Raw genomic sequence first — 14257 nt, forward strand, 5'->3', positions numbered from 1 at the left:
GATGATTACTTAAGAATGCTAAACATTAGAACGATTTACGCTAATGAAAGTTAGATGTTGAGAGAACGATTTGTACTAAGAAAGACAAAATCCTAAAGCGATGATTACTTAAGAATGTTAAACATTACAACGATTTACGCTAATAAAAGTTAGATGTTAAGGAGATAACAATTTGTACTAAGGAAGACAAAATCCTAAAGATATGATTACTTAAGAATGCTAAACATTTCAACAATTTTAAACCATTTACCTCATTTAATTGCGGACCATCTAAAATGAACTGAACATTATCCTCCTTGACATTTATTGTAGCCCACTGGTCGATCTTGGGAAAACTACAAACCGCAAGGCCACACTGAGGACGCAAGGCGACAATATGCTCTCACGTTTAGACCTATAAAAATAATATATTAGTAAGACTACAACCTTCAATAAGCTTAGTCTACAAGTACTAAATATGTAATAAATAAATACCTGAACAAATGACAAAAACCCTTCGATAGTTTTCGTACCCTTACTCGCACAGTAAAGTTGTCTGTACAAGTGTGCAAGCATAACACCACCCATGTCCAGTTGTCGACTTCATCTAAGTCTTCCAGGAACTGCAACCACAAGTAACTTATTCTCGAACCAGAACAATCAGAAAATAAAGTAAGTCCAAAAAAATAAAGAAAGAAGCCGCACAACTCTTGGTCAACTGCTTCAGATGCACATGCAACGGACCGACCTTCCAATTTATTACGAAAAAAATAAACTTTAATCAATGGTGAATTGCTTTCACCAAAAATACACTCACGTCATTCCTCCATCGATATTCCTAGAAGGGTCGTGCACTTGTCCCTTGGGTTATAGTTTGAATCCTGTGTTAGGACAACACTTCTCTGGCGCTTAAAACTCGTAATTCATGCCACATCTTCTAGGGTCATGGTGATCTCAAAACCCCCAAACTAGAACGTGTTCATCTTATGGTTCCACTTATCGACCAAGTGGGTCATAGTGTTTCAGCAATTTTCAAAATAATGTTGGTCCAGAAGGCCGTCGAAGTGCATCTTTCGTAATCGGTCATTCTAATATTCACTCAGCTTTATATACCATAATAGAACTACAGGCTACTAACACCACCCTTTCAGCTTTTCACCTGCTGCTCTGCTTCTCTTCTGACCTGCTTGTAACACAAAATATCAAACCATAATTAGTCCCATTATACATAGTAATCACTATAAATAGTAATCATTATACATAATAATACCTATCACAGTAAATCATGGCTGACTAGAGCGATTTGCTTATCAAATCACTTTTAACAAACATCATTTCATTTGCTTGTATCATCGCTATACGATTTAGCAAACTTAAGTACAAATTATAGAAACCTTATAATCACTATCATAGTAATAACTATCACAATAATTGCTATACAGAGTAATCACTATACATAGTAATCATTATACATAGTAATCGCTATACAAAGTAATCGCTATCACAATAATTGCTAAAAAGAGTAATCACTATACATAGTAATCACTATCACAATATTCGCTATACAGAGTAATCACTATTCATAGTAATCGCTATACATAGTAATCACTATACATAATAATACCTACAACAGTACATCACGACAGACAATAGCGATTTATATACCTTTGCCACACTTTTCTCCTCTTTATCCTCTGCTTTTGTACTTCTTCCTTCGCTCCTTTGCGTTCATCCTCTGTTTTTTTCCTTTCTTTTTTCTTCTCTTTCTACTCCTGCTTCTTCCTTTCTCTTCCTCATCCTCCTTCTCTTCCTCCTCGAACTTCTCTTTACTTTGCCTTTCCTTCTCTTCCTCGTCCTTCTTCTCCTTCCTATGTCTTTCCTTCTCTTCCTCGTCCTCCTTCTTTTGTCTTTCCTTCTCTTCCTCGTTCTTCTTCTTCTTTGTTTTTCCTTGTCTTCCTCGTCCTCCTTCTCTTTCTTTTGCCTTTCCTTCTCTTCCTCATCTTGAATCTACTTCCTTTGCCTTTCGTCTTCGTTCTTCTTTAATTATCATTGCTTCTCTTTCTCCTCCTCCTTTTTTAACTGTCTTTGATTCTTTTCCTCCTCCTCCTTCTTCAATTGCCTTCGCTTCTCTTCCTCCTTCTTCTTATTCTTCCTTTGCTTTTCCCTCTCCTCCCCCTCTTCCTTCTTTTGCCTTCGCTTCTTTTCCTTCTTCTTATTCTTCCTTTTCTTTTCTCTCTCCTTCTCCTTCCTTTGTCTTTCCTTCTATTCTTCGTCCTCTTTCTCCTTCCTTTGCCTTTCTTTCTCTTCCTCATTTTGAATCTGCTTCCTTTACCTTTCCTCTTCCTTCTTTTTCAATTGTCTTTGCTTCTCTTCCTCCTCCTTTTTTTCAACTGTCTTTGCTTCTCTTATTCCTCCTTCTTCAATTGCCTTCGCTTCTCTTCCTCCTTCTCCTTATTCTTCTTTTGCTTTTCTCTCTCCTCTTCCTTCTTTTGCCTTCACTTCTGTTCCTCATTCTCCTTATTCTTTCTTTGCTTTTCCCTATCCTCCTCTTCCTCCTTCTTTTGCTTTTTCTTCTCTTCGTCATCCTTTGTCTTTTTCATCTTTACTTCTTCCTCATCATTCTTCGTTGGATTATCATCTTCAATATCTAATGGATTAGGCTTCACTCTATACTTTACCAACACTTTCTCCCTTTCTTTATCATTCTCAATCATCATTATTATGTAGCACACTTTTAATTGCTCATACAAAGCATACTGTTCAACGATTTTGTCAAGAGTCATCCCCTCTAACGACGAAGTGTTTCTTCTCTTACGAATATAAGCCATTGGTAACCTGCACAACACAAAAACATCATTGTAAGACTTAACAAACCTAAGTACAAATCGTGGTAACTTCATAAATCATAAAAAAACATGGTTGCACGAAACTCACCGAGACAACAAATGGTGCTCCAGCGAAAGCAGATGACGACAAAGTTTTTTTGTGGAACGTTTAGGGGGAAATATTGCAAGGAGCTCTTTTTATAGCAGAGGAGTTTAATGCTTATGAGACCCGCCAAAGATTTTATAATAAAATAACATATACCTTTAAGTGATTTACGTTTTAGGTGATTTAAGTAATGACATTTTTGTCGACCACAATGATTTGCCTTTGTTACAAAAATATTGTCATAGTATAACGCAAATCGATGATCAAATATTATACAAATTGATATAGAAATTCCTGTTGATAGTTTATAAATTGATATAAAGAATCAACATACAAATCAATATGAAAATTCCTGTTTAGGGTTTATGGTTTTGTGGTTTTAGGGTTTAGGTTTAGGGTTTAGGATTTAGGGTTTTTGGATTTTTGGGTTTTAGGGTTTAGGGTTAGGGTTTTAGGGTTTGGGGTTTAGGGTTTAGGGTTTAGGGTTTAGGGTTTAGGGTTTAGGGTTTAGGGTTTAGGGTTAAAGGCTTTAGGGTTAAAGGGTTTAAGGTTTAGGGTTTAAGGTTTAGGGTTTAGGTTGGGGTTTAGGTTTAGGGTTTAGAGTTTAGGGTTTAGATTAGGGTTTAGGTATAGGTTTAGGGTTTAGGGTTTAGTAATATATTAAGGGTCTAGGGTTTAGGGTTTAGCATTAGAGTTTAGTAAGATATTAAGAGTTTAGGGTTAGGGTTTAGGATTTAGGTTTATGGTTTATTGTTTAGGGTTAGGGTCTAGGCATTAGGATTTACGGTTTAGGCTTTAGTAATATATTATGGGTTTAGGGTTTAGCATTATGGTTTAGTAAGATATTAAGGATTTATGGTTAGGGTTTAGTAAGATATTAAGGGTTTAGGGTATGGAGTTAGGTATAGTAATATATTATGCAATATGTGTACCGATTTGTAAAATATTAAGTGCTTTCTAGTGTCGATTTGTTAGATATTTGTAGTATGTAATTAAAACCTGTGCGTGAGGAATTTACATTGTAGTGACATGAGGTAGCCATTTGCGTATTCAAATCGTTGCTCATTTAGCAATTTCTATAGAAATCGCTTCAAAGCGTCGTACATGTAATTAAATAGCTATCACGTGAATCACTATCGTCAACAAGTATAAATCGCTATTGCATCAAACATATAAATCATTCCTGCTTTAAACGTACAAATCGTTGCTTCAAACATACAAATAGATGTAGAAATTGCACCCTTCATAAGTATATATCATTGCAACATTTGGGCTTCAACAATAAACATCCTTGTACGATTTAGCAAACTTGAATACAAATCTTGGTAACTTTATAAATCATAAATCGCTACTACATTAAATGTATAAATCATTGCTGCATTAAATATATAATCATAAATCATAAATCGCCACAACGATTTGCCTTTGTTACAAAAATATGTGTCATTCATTAATAAAAGAAACATCGTTTCACATTCCGCTCGTTGTAAAAAATTGATATGCCCTGTGAGACCTGGATTTTGGTTGACGATTTATGCGATTTATGCAATGACGTCTATGTCGGCCACAACGATTTGCCTTTGTATAAAAAATATTGGAATAGTATAACGCAAATCGTAGTTGTAGTAACAAACTATCAATTTGCGAGATATTGTTTTGTTTGTTAGTATCAATTTGTAAGCTATTATGCTGAATTTTTGTATCGATTTGTAATATATTATCCAATATGTATATTGATTTGTAACATATTATGTGTTTTCTAGTGTCGATTTATAAGATATTTGTATTATGATATTGAAACATGTGCGTGCAACATTTACATTATTGCACGATTGCAGTGGCGATTTGCGTATTCAAATCGCTATTCATTTAGCGATTAAAATTAAAATCGCTTCACAACGTCGTAGTTGTCATTAAATCATTGTCACGTGAATCGCTATCATCAACACATATATATGATAAGTCATTTTTTTTATTGGCACGGTAAATAACAACTCGATGCATAGTATAGTGCGATGCAACTGACGATCATGAACAAATAACATGAAGAATGATATGCATGTAGATTTAATTTTGCATGGTCGGCAGGAAGAAATCCTTTTGCCTCATAAGTGCGAGTAGTTTTCATTCTCCTCTTTCTTTTGCTTTTCCTTCTCTTCGTCATCCTTCTTCTTCTTCTTTATCTTTAGTTCTTCCTTATCTTTCTTCGTTTGCTTTTCATCTTTAATATTTGATGGATCAGGCTCTGTATAATAAATATCCAACAATTTGTTCTTGTCTTTTTCGTTCTCAATGTTCATTATATTTTGGTACTTTACATAACCCTCATATATATCTGATTGGCGGATGATTTCTCCAAGAGTCATCCCCTCCAACAGCGAAGGCTTTCTTGTCTTACGAATTATAGTCATTGCTAACCTGCACAACACATAAATTTAACCGTATCATTATATGTTACAATCGCCTCTCTAAGTATATATTATTACGAATTAACACATTCGCTATACAATCACCAACATTACAAGTCATCGCAATATTTGGCTTCATAAGTAAACATCTTAGTACGATTTAGCAAAATTAAGTACAAATTGAGGTAACTTCATAATTATACATCACTACTGCATCAAACGTATAAATCGTTGCTGCTTCAAACGTACAAATCGTTGTACAAATCACACCCTTCATAAGTACATTTTGGCTTGATAAGTAAACATCGTAGTACGATTTAGCAAACTTAAGTACAAATTGTGGTAACTTCATAAATCATAAATACGCATGACTATTGCTTTAAACGTATAAATCGTTGCTGCATCAAACGCACAAATCGCTGCTTCAAACATACAAATCATTGTAGAAATCGAACCCTTCATAAGTACATATCGTTATAAATCATAAATCGCTACTATATTAAATGTATAAATTATTGTTGCTTTAAATGTATAAATCATGAATCATAAATCATAAATCGTAAATTGCTACTGCTTCAAACGTATAAATTGTTGCTGCATCAAACAAATTGCTACTGCATTAAATGTATAAATCATTGTTAAATTCAAACTTACAAATCGTTGTAGAAATTTAGCCTTCATAAGTACATATCATTGTAATATTTGTCCTTCATAAGAACAAATCGTGCTAACTATTTTTTGATGCTCAAAAGGTGGATAGGTACAAATCGATTTGTTTCAGTATGAAAATAGGTGTTATTTAGCATGAATAGTACAACCAGTTGTAAAATTTAACATTTAGATTTACAAATTGATTTGTTTACATAATGAAACCTTACACAAAACTCATCAAAAGGACATAAGTTTTGCTAATCCGACAGTGGAGGAGAAACACCTAGAAGGTAGATGCAGCCGATGGTGGCAACGGTGCTCTGACTACGCTCCGACAACAACAGACAACAAAAAGGGGTGCTTCAGCGACAACATACGATGGCAAAGGGGTGCTCCGGCTGTAGCAGACGATGACAAAGGGTGCTCCCGCAACAACAGACAACGACAAAGGTTGCGTCGTTAAAGGGAACTCCTGTTACAGCATATGGTGCATCGTTAGAGGGCGATCTAGAACGTTTAGGGTGACATATTGCGAGGAGCTCCTGTTAAAGCATAGGAGTTTACTCCTCAGGGTGAAAACAATGATGATTTCCCTTTCTGGTGGGAGGGCATTTTTGTTCTTTACTTGAAACATCGTTTTATGACACTAATGGCGGGAAAGGGTACTTAAGTCTTTGCAAACACACCAGACTCCGATGCTAGGTGATGCTGACACACACAGGGAAACAAGCCCCATGTGCTTACATACGTGGTGCTCGTTCAGACCCTAGAACACACACCTACGTGTTTCAGGGGGAAACATATAACCTGCTTCGATGTTGGGCCCTTGCTCGCTAAGCTTTCCCTCACATTGGCGGATGAGAAACAAAAAAGATAAATGTGTAAGAAAACAGAAATGGAAAACGATACTCTTCCTTAAGTTCCTATGAAACGAAGATATATATATAGGAAAATGCGTAGGTGCTTGATGAATATGTACTTAACTCGTGCTTAATCATGCTGACCGTCCATCCCACGCCTGTGATGAATGATCAGCCTAAAAAACAATAAAAAATACTAAAACACTGACTTTTTGTGCCAAATAAGGCTTTACAATGATTAAAAACACTGCTAAAGTGGTCCATAGGAACACATGAAGTATTTTGAAAAAGATTTTTAGTGGCATTTTTATGCGCCACTAATACCTTTTTCATCCGTTTTTGCATAAAAAAAGGTTGAGTGTTTATCGTGCAATGAACGTTCAACAATATCAATTAGGTGTTCAAATACCTATTGATTAAGCACCTACACATCTCTCTCTCTCTCTCTCTCTCTCTCTCTCTCTATATATATATATATATATATATATATATATATATATATATATATATAGAGAGAGAGAGAGAGAGAGAGAGAGAGAGAGAGAGAGAGAGAGAGTGAGTGATAGCTACATGTGCTTAATGAAATGCACGAGTGCTGAGTGTCCATCTCATGTGCGTGAAGCGACGCTTTTAATGAACGCTCAGCGCTTTTTTGCAAAAAAAAACAAAAAAAAAATTAGGCTTTTGAAGCACCACTAAAAACAATACCAATAATGCCAGTGCATCCCCCGCCGAAGGGATTACTGATGCTTTGAAGCATCGTTAGCTGCGCTTCAAAGGTGCACTTATATATATATATATATATATATATATATATATATATATATATATATATATATATATATATATATATATATATATATATATATATAGTGAGTGGTAATTGCTTGATTCATAGGTGCTTAATGAAAACGCACCTATGCCGAGCGCCCATCCCGTGCTCAAGGTTTTTTAGCAAAAAAAAGTGCAAAAACCACTTTTAGTGATGCTTTTGCAGTGCTGTTAAAACACTAAAAAAATCGTGTGTGCCCCCATTGAGCCGTTAGTGGGATTTTAAAGACCTTTGGCGGTACTTCAAAAGCCCCACTAAAAGAGTTTTTGTGCAAAAAAATGTGTTGAGCGTCCATGATGTGTGCGGTGGAGACTCAGCGCACGTGCATTTTCATTAAGTACATATGGGATTAAACAACTACCACTTTTCCTATATATATATATATATATATATATATATATATATGTATATAGGAAAAGTGGTAGTTGCTTAATCCATAGGTGCTTAAACTAAACACATGCGCGTTGAGCACCTGTCGCGCACAAGATGGACGCTGAATGCTCAACACACAAACAAAACAAAAATGTTTTAGAGGCACTTTTGAAGCATTGCTAAAAACAATTTTTTTGTTCCCATGGTGCTCCATAGAGGTATTTAGCGGCGCTTTTGATTCGTACTTGATAGTATTGTGCCTTTAAAACATTGAATATTAACCTTATATATATATATATATATATATATATATATATATATATATATATATATATATATATATATATATATATATATATATATATATATATATATATAGGGAAAATAGTAGCTGCTTAATCCCATCATTTTTTTTCTTGTTTGCGTGGTAAGTGTCCATCACGTGTACGCGATGGACGCTCATCAAGCATGTGTTTCGTTTAAACACCTATGAATATAGCAGCTATCACTTTTGCTATATAAATATAAGGTTAATATTTAGGTTTTTTAAAGACACAACACTATTAACATTTTTTTTCCCTTTTAAGGAAGGACGCTGGGGTTACCCTCTATTTCTATTAGAATAAACTGAACCAATTACATATAATAGCCCATTCAAGGTAGCCCAATCTGGTGGCTTATCCTTTCAAAATAAATAATCACATGAACGTAGCATAAGAAGAATATGACTCTTGACCAATAGAGGTTCATGGCATAACACCTGCTCAATAAAAAAAAAAAAACTTAATGAAGGAGTTAACCATAAATCCAGAACTTCCACCTCCAGAAATAACGCGGCACCTGTGAGAGCTATTAGAGATTACCGTCACATGTTGTCCCCTTTGGATTTCAGATAAAACGTGGCAACATTCAACTTCAATTAGGGTCCTACTTTAAACTAGTTTAAAACCACCAATAAAGTGAAATTTATCTTGAGAGTACTCAACATAAGTGACCAAATCAAAATCCTTGAAAGAGAAAGAACCAAATATGAAAATAACCTGATTGCAGTCTCCCATCCAATAGTGGTCAGCTATGATTCCACTATCAGCAAAGAGCTGCACCAATTTAGCCAAATGGGTAGCCCAGTCCAACGCTAAAAACAAATCTGAGCACACATACTAGACGCTCTTAGCAACATAATCACTGTTAGGAAACAACCCTTTATGATACTCAAAATTTTGAATCTTCCAAATCTGCCAGCAGACGATATGAAACACCAACTCCCAATAACTTTTTAATCCACGACATGTCAAACTTAAGAGTTCATCCACCACTTCAGCTCCTGATCAAATTCAGAGTATAGCAATCTGCGTTTTCCAAACATTGCCTACTTCCAAATACTTTGAGTAATCGAGCACGAAAAAAATAAATGCACGTGATTCCTGACACTTTGAGGCATAGATGACACTGATTAGGGAGAGCCACCTAGAAACCTTTAAACCGTTCATCCAGCAGAATTGTACCACATAGTTCTAGCAACAACGAACGCCGCAAAAAATGCAACAGCGGTACTATTTGTATATGCTTATTTGAACTCCTTCTAACGACCTACGTATTCTACTATCGTTTTCAATTGGACAATCCATTAATCCAATTGGAAGAAGATTTTAACTAGATAAATCTCCCCTTCAACTCATTCTAAAAAGATAGGATTGCGCGTAATAAGCTTTTAATATTCAACAACTCCCGATAAAAAACAATCACAGAAATCTAAACCATTTTCATAGTTTAGGCTGCTCCCATTTCGCTCACCGCTACTACGGGAAACACTTTTGCTTTCTTTTCCTCTGGCTATTATTAAGATGTTTTAGTTCACCAGGTTGTCTCTTGCCTACCCATGGATTCAGCAGCAGTTTGAAAGGTTGGAAGTTTCTTTTTTTATTACATCTCTATTGGATGCAAAAAAATGACCTTTGCAGCTTCATGGAAAAGCCCTTTATTGGATTTGAACATTGTGGATCCATTGAATCTTCTTGCTCCTGGGTGCTCCATAGGAATAAATCACTATTTATTTTTTCCATAAAAAAATATTCATTCTGTTACAAGAGTAATCTATTTTTCAATATCTTTGACTGATTCCAGAAAAAAAAAACACCCTAGGGGATTACAACAGTCAAATCATGGACATGACTACCTGTTTGTGGTGGTTGACCATTTCAGCAAGATGGTGTGCCTGAAATAATGTAATAAGTTGTTTGATCCGATTCAATAGAAATAAGATGGTAATGTTTTACTTTTACTTTTTACCAGTTCGAGAATAGGATGAAGATCTTGGAAAAGTGACTCGATGGTTTTTTTTTTATTTAATTAATCTATCTAATAATTCATGAATGAGATTATCCTTTTTGTTTTATGGGAAGCCAGAGTATCACTCACTACACTATCACTATATCACTACACTTTATATATATGATATAATATAATCTTTTCTTCACTTCAATAATAAATAAAGATCAATTAAAAATGATGGAGGATTTCAAAACAAAGCTAGCAACCCTCCATCCAAAAGACAACACTCTATTTGCTTGGTTTCTTCTCATGGATAAAGAAGATATATAGTGAGAAAGCAAAAAATAGTGATCAAGAAGAAGAACATGAGATGGCCTTGATACATTACTCGCAACAATCAGATTCCTTACCCAAGTCTTTGTAAATCCATATAATATAGTTCTATTTCTTTGTTCTGAATGCATTCTTTCAATTTTTTGCTCCTTCATCTTCTTTATATGCATTCATAGGCTTGACTTCATATTCAATCCACACATACAATCACAACTATTTCATTATATTCCATCCATATCCCAATTTTATTTAGTTCCCTTTCTTTGGTTTGAATGTCATTCAATCGAAGAAGATGGTATCATTGGCATAAGAGATGTCATTTTCGTATATGAGATATCCATCTTAGTCACCATGGACGTATTTGGCCAATTGACGCGTCCAAAGGAATCAATGTTGGACTTATTAGGTCCTTAGCTATTTATGCAAGGGTTGGTGTTTAAAGGTTTATAGAGACCCCATTCTATGAAATATTTGAGAGATCAAAAGAGAAACATATAGTTTATTTATCACCAAGTTGAGATGAATACTATATAGTGGCGACAGGAAATTCTTTGGCATTGAATTGGGGTATTCAGTAAGAAGTTGGTCCAGCACTTTCTCCCCAAAATGAAGAAACCAAAACCTAAATCTCCTTTTTGTGATAATAGCACCAAAATTTTAAGTTGGCTCATCCTATGTTGATTGTTACAGACCTTTTGAATGCTCTCTTACCCTATTTGTTGTTTATACATAATACATACGAATTTACTATTAATAGGAATTATCTTGTTGAGACCCTATGAATCAATTGAAACCTCATATTTCTACTAGATCAAAAGAAAACAAAGGTGTTTTGTCTATTCTGTCCAAAAAAGGCAAGAATGTGTGATCATTGCAATTTTTTTTTCTTTTACCTTTCTTCATTTGCCTTTTAAGGGGAAGAAGAAAGAAGAAGAAGAAAAACTCTCTGCAAGGTCTCACTTGACCTTTTGAAAAAGATGTTTTAAAATTTACTCGCCTCTATTTTAAAATTTTGCGGGAAAATGGAAAGACGGGATTTGCTCGTCGGTACGAGGTTCAACCGTTCCTTAAGCCTTTACCAGGGGTAATTAAACCAAGGATCAAATTCATGTCTTTGCTTTTCCTAAATTTGATTAAGAGATTATTCAAAAAATTCTAAATGCACATAGAATCATGCTTGCATTGTAATGTATGTTTTTGAAAATATTTCAGAATTTTGGATTTTCCAAGTGATTTTGAAATAAGTTTGAAAATACCTTTTAAAAAAACTGAACTTGATTTGAAAAGATTGAAATTTGAATCCAAAACTTGGGATTTAAAATAAATTTGAGATTGAAAAAAAGGAAATTAGAAATTTGATGTTTTGAAAGTTGGAACTGAAATCAACTCTACTTTAAAAGTTTGCAATTGAGGATTTGGAAATTGGATTCTGAATTTGAGAACTTTGAAATCTGAAAATTGACAGAAAATTGAAGTTAAATTGATTTTGAATTGAGAATTTGAACTTAGAAATCAATTTTGAGACCTTGAAATCAGAGTTGAAATCTCAACTTGAATTTAGAATTGATATTGAACTTTGAATTTGGAATTTGAAATTTGAAATTTCAAAGATTGAGTTTATATTTTGAATTTGAAACATAAATTTGAAATGGGGAATGAATTTGGAAATTGAAACTTGGAATTGAAGTAAAGATTTGAAACTGACATAAAAATGGGTTTGTTCATTCCTGACCATTTTGACTAAAATTGGTTTATTTTCTGAGAAATGAGCTCGCTTCTAGCTCAAATTCAAGCCAATTGTCTTCGAATTAGTTAATTCCAGTCAACCTTATTCCTCGGAGTCTAGCTTGAGCTCACCAAAAGTTCAAGTGCTCAATTCCAGTTCAAATCCATTTTCCATAGTGTCGAAGTTCACTTTAGCCCATTTCAGTTCATTTCAGCTGAAATTGAGCTAACCCTTTTCAGTTGAGCTAGTGTTTGAGCTCCAAAATTAGTTCATCTCAGTATTTTTATCTTCATTTTAGCTCAAACCCAGTGCATTTCTGTGGTCCATTTCACTTCAGTGTGCATTTCTCATCATTTCATTGAGAATTATACCATTTCTCGATTATCCAGCCTAGGATTTTGGTTGATTCGGTGTTATTTTGGTCCCTTTGAGTTTAGAAACCCTAGGATTCAGTGTAAACCAATCAAGACTAGTCAAAACTAGTTCTCCAGTGTCACTCCCTGCCTTGCAGGGGCAAAATCATTCCTTGGACCATGTTGTCTGAAACATCATTTTGTCATTTCCTAAGCTGATACAACCACCAATCGGAGCTCAAATCAATTCCTTTCCTAAAATTTTAGTTATATCCGAGACTCAATTCACATTTGGATCAGATCTAACATAAGATCTGATATCCAATTATTATTTTTCATCCTCGAACATAAATGTTCAGTTCTTTGTCTCTGCCAGGGGTCCGGGACTTCAAATTTCTCATCTAGGGTTTACATTTTATCATCATTTCATATCATTTTGTATCATTTCATATCATTTCATCACATTTCATATCATTGCATGTCATCTTCGAGGTCCGGTACTCTGGTTTTTCGAAATCTCCAATCCACATTCGAGTTTTAATACCTTATTTCAAAATCAATTTCAAAAACCTGGGTTTTAAATTGACATTTGTCATTTGGCCAACCCCCAGGGCTTTATATTCCTTATTTTAAAAATATTTTCCTTAGAAAAATGATCTGGATTTATTTTAAACTTTATTTCTAAATCAATTTCCATTTTTTTATAACTTTCTTCATATGGGGCCCACCCTGCAGGGGTGCAAACCCTAATTTTTCCAACTTTATTTGATTTCATCTCATTTCCATGTCTTACATATTTCAAAAATACAAAAAAAATCTAGTGGGTCTAGGTGTCTTTTTGAAGTTTTTCGAAAAAAAAATGTTTTTAACCCCTTTATTTTTCCCCTTTTAAAAATCATTTGTTTGAAAGATCAAATGGGGCACAGAGTAAGTGGAATCACATTTGAAGTTATTTAGGTTAGTTTAGGGTTTATTTAGAAGTTTTGAAAAAGGAAAAATTGATTTTAAAATTCCATTTTCAAATTAGTATTAAAACTTTGTTTTTAAAACTTGTAATTAGGGTTTTAAAAATCAAATGTGGGCCCACATGGGTGGCGACACATTTGAGATTTTTTTAGAATTAATTAAGAGTCTTAATTAGGGTTGACTAATTACAGTTTTAATAGGTTAGAAATCTCTAAGAAAATTGCCCCCTTTTGTTGGAATTTATCTCTTTTAATTAAGAGAGTTCTAATTCAATTGAAACTCTCTCTAATTAATGGTTTTAAAAACCTATAAGTAGGGGTCCATAGGGAGGTCGACCCCCTATCCTCCCTCCAGCCTTCTCTCTCTCTCAATCAAGCCTCCTTTTCCCCCCATTGCTACAACTAAGGGAGCTTTCTCTTCTTCTTCCTTTTTTTGTTTTATTTTAGTTTTTATGAATTTCCACCATTGCCACCCCCTATATGTTGCATATTTTTCTCTTTTTTGTTCAAGACCCATGCTCCACAACCCAAGATGATGATATACTAATCATCCATGGTATTTTACATGTTTTTGAT

This window comes from Nuphar pumila, chromosome 14 (genome assembly GCF_984573655.1).
Source record: "Nuphar pumila chromosome 14, dmNupPumi1.hap1.1, whole genome shotgun sequence".
Classification (NCBI taxonomy): Eukaryota; Viridiplantae; Streptophyta; class Magnoliopsida; order Nymphaeales; family Nymphaeaceae; genus Nuphar; species Nuphar pumila.